Raw genomic sequence first — 4,333 nt, forward strand, 5'->3', positions numbered from 1 at the left:
ATTAGACACTCAGAAAGGATGGAAAGTTCATCAAATGGATGTGACAAGTGCTTTTCTCAATGGGGATTTATAGGAGGAAGTGTATATAACACAACCGCCAGGTTTTGAAATTGAAGGACGAGAATATAAAGTCTGCAAATTGATCAAGGCTTTATATGGATTAAAACAAGCTCACCAAGCTTGGTATGCAAAGATGGATGAATACCTTAAGAAAGTTGGTTTTCAACAAAATGAATCTTATGATACTTTGTATGTGCGACAACAAGGAAAATATCTGGTAATTCTTGTTATGTATGTAGATGATTTGATCATTACTGGCAACCATGATGATCATATTGCATAGGTGAAAAAGGAGTTACATGCAGGTTTTAAGATGATAGATTTGGGATTACTTCACTACTATCTTGGAGTTGAAGTCTTCCAATGTCCACATCATATTTTCATTTCTCAGAGTAAGTATGCAGCAGAGGTTCTTCAACGATTTGGCATGTAGGATTGCAAGCCTGTACTTACCCCCATGGAGCAAAACTTGAAACTTTCAAAATTTGAAGGGGGGGAAAGGTGGACAGTACAACTTACAAACAGTTGACTGGAAACTTGATTTATTTGAAAAATACTTGTCCTGATCTATCTTATGTAGTCAGTATTCTTTCACATTTTATGCAGGAACCACGAGATAGCCACTGGAATGCAGCCAAAATAATTCTTCGATATATCCAAGGAACAAAATATTTTGGTCTTCTTTACACAAAGACTAAAAACTTTGTACTTGGTGGATATTCTGATGCCGACTTTGCTGGAAGTATTGATGATCAAGCATCAACATTAGGTTAGTTAATGAACATGGGGTCAGCAGCAGTATCTTGGAGTTGTAAGAAACAAGCTACAGTGGCCACTTCTTCAGCAGAAGCAGAGTACATTTTAGCATGGGAAGCAACATGTGAAATTGTTTGGTTGCACAGAATTTTGCAGGACTTGGGAATTTCTCAGGCAGAAGCTACATCATTATTCATTAACAGCCAGTCAGCCATCAAACTTTCCAAGAACCCAATTTTTCATTCAAAGACAAAGCATGTGGGCACCAAGTATCATCATATCAGATCTCTCATTGCCAAAGATGTCCTCAAGCCAGTTTATTGTCCTTCCGAAGATCAGATCTCCGACATTTTCACGAAACTGCTTGGCAGAATAAAATTTACTAAGTTTAGGGATGAACTTGGTCTCTGTTGTAATGTATCTTTGGATCATAAGGGGGAATGTTAGATGATCCAAAAATAAAATATTATCATAGGTTATAAAGTTGGAATAAAATAATTATTAATTTAAGATATTAAATTAATAATTATTATTCTAGAATGTTTAATTATTTAATGGAGACATTTAGAATTAGTATATTGTTGTAACAAGATATGACTCTCCAAAAGTGTCGTATCTTAGGCTCTATTTTAGGAGATTTGTTAGCTAGTTGTTTTGAATAGCATTTATTGTAAATGGACACTTGTTATTTAATAAGTGATCCATAATTAGAGGTAGTTAGGACATGGAGCTTATAAATAGCTCATTGCAAGAGTGTTTGGTTGTTCAAGTGTAAACTCTTGCAAAATCAAATATGTAATTTTTTTTATTTTTTTTTTAATAAAATTACATGTCTGAGGACACTTCTGCCATTATACAAGGACTAATCGACCCCCAAGGGTCAACTATCTATGATCCCAATATGTAAGTTTGCAATCGAATTTTTCAATCAACTAGCACCAATATTTTATTCCATAATTATTTGGTTTAAGGTAGAAACGAATATATTTGAAGCCCATGTCCAAGTGGACTGACACCACACCAAAAATTATTGCAATCTCCAAAATATGGTCCTCTCCTCATGTCACTGCAATCAATAGTGATTTGGATTTTCTCATGTATAAACTTGAAGCATCACCAAAAGTAAATATAATTTGGTGTAAATACCTCCATTCCGCAACGAAGGCCTTTCCATGAATAAGAACATCATCCACAAATATAAGATGTGAAATGGTAAAAAAAATTGTAATCCATAGACCCGAGAAATACTTACAAGCGTGAAATCTAGAAGGGATAGCTCTGCATCAAGCGCGCTGAACTAGGGTTTACAACAGGGTTTTAGTGCTGGTCACTATAGAGGGGCGAGGAGGGGGGATTTCCACTCCCTCCTATAGCCATGTAGTCTCGAACCGCTTCAAGAAACCAATGGAGGCAGGAACGGGGAGTATCAACATCGAGAAACAGGGAAACATCAGAGCACAGGAACAGGAAGAGAATCATGAGGAAGTCAGAAGAGAAAAGAGAACGGGAGGAGGCATACAGAGAGTTGAACACAAGAAAAATGACAGGAATCTGCAAACCTAGGTCAACCATCACACACCGAGTTGTTTTAAGTGACCCGGCGCTTCAAGTGCACAAAGATCACATGGCGGCTTATGCAGTAATATGAAAATTTATGGGGATATGGCCAATGGAGAAGGCTTTGTATGCTTGGATAAAGAACCATTGGAAACCTAAGGGAGAAATAAATCTTCACCTTGGGTCCAAGGGTTTCTTCACAGTAGTATTCACAAACTTAGAGGACAAAGACAGAGTGTTCGAAGGAGGACCATATTTTTACGTGGCTGCAGGCCTCTATATGCGACCATGGGTGATGAATTTTGTCCCAGAACGAGAGACATTCACATCAGTGTCAGTATGGATAAGACTCTACTCCCTACCTTTATATTATTGGCTACTAGAATCCTTAAAAGCCATAGGCAATAAACTAGGTCATTTTTTAAAAATATTAGATGCGACTCTGCGAGGGAAATACACCTCCTTTGCCTGAATATGCATAGAAATGGATCTATCTGGAGCACTTCTAGACGAAATCATTTTAGAAGTTTATGATGAAGAATGGGTGCAAGCGATGGACTATGAACATGTCCCATTCAGATGCCGCAAATGTCATGAACACGGGCACCTCTTCAGAGACTGCCCATTGAACAAAATGGAGAACAATATTAAAACCAACATAGGCAAAGATACTGAAGGCTTTACCAAGGTGGGAGGCAGAGGGAAAGGAGGGAAAAAGAACCAAAAGAAAATCAACGAGGAGCAGCAACCAAGTTATAACAGCTTCAAAATATTAGAAGAAGAAGATGGGAACAATGGGACGAACCAGGTAATGGAAGATAGTCCTACAGAAAAGGGAAAAGATGATAGCATGGAGGATACACCTGAAAACAGTAAACTAAAGGAGGATCTGCCTAGCACTATGGAACTTGACAGGGACCATGAGATGACCCCAAGCGAGGTTGGAACGAAGGACCATGAGCTGTAGGAAATTCTTGAAAGGGAGAATCTCGATCTAGAAAAGTTCCTGGAGCAGGGAACCACCAAAGGGGTTGATTCCCTACCACAAGAGGAGTATGATAGAGTACAACAGCTCTTCCTTTGGAGATCTCAAGCAAAGGGCTCTAGATTCAAAGGAAACCATGATAGCCCAGAAAACAGAGGGGTTAAAATGATGGAGACAACACTGAGACACGCTCCCAAGAATCCAAGCAAGAAAAGAGGAAGAAAAAGACAGAATGAGCTGCTGATAGAGTGTGGGAAACTCATGATCAACTCAGGTAAGATGAAAGATCTTACTAGTTACTCTTTTACAAACCTTTCTTAATGAAGCTCACCACCTGGAATATTAGGGGACTAGGAAGTAAAAGGAAACAAAGAAATCTTAGCAATAGAATAAAAGAATAAAAACCAGATATGATGTTTATCTAGGAAACAAAATGTTCAATAGATAAAATAAGAGAAATACACAGCAAATGGCTCATCAAGTATGAATATCTAGAAGTTAAAGTAGACAACACAGCAGGAGGAATTCTTACACTTTGGAACCCCCAGAGGCTTGGAATCCTAGATGCTGAAGCATCCAAGACCTACCTATCGATGGTAATCCAACCTTTGAGTGACAAGGAAGTCTATTTGTTCACAAATGTCTATGGTACTCAAAAACTTCAAGACAAGCTCAAGCTTCTCATCTCATTGAAGGAGCTAAGAGAAAGATATCCTGATATGCCCTGGAATCTGGGAGGGGACTTTAATATGATCAGATCTCTTACGGAAAAAAAGGTGGGACCAAAACATTGGGCAGAGACTCCATAGCCTTTCAGAACTTCCTAAACGATATGAGGCTAGTGGATACGAAGACAAAAAATGGCACCTTTGCCTGGAATAATAAGAGGGGAGGGGCTTCTCAAGTTGCCTCTAAGCTTGATAGATTCATAATCTCTGAGGACCTCATTCTCACAGGCCTTGACTTGTCTGCTTT

This window comes from Pinus tabuliformis, chromosome 1_2, assembly GCF_031772625.1.
Source record: "Pinus tabuliformis cultivar Carrire ecotype Pingquan chromosome 1_2, CPIR1, whole genome shotgun sequence".
NCBI classification, from domain to species: Eukaryota; Viridiplantae; Streptophyta; class Pinopsida; order Pinales; family Pinaceae; genus Pinus; species Pinus tabuliformis.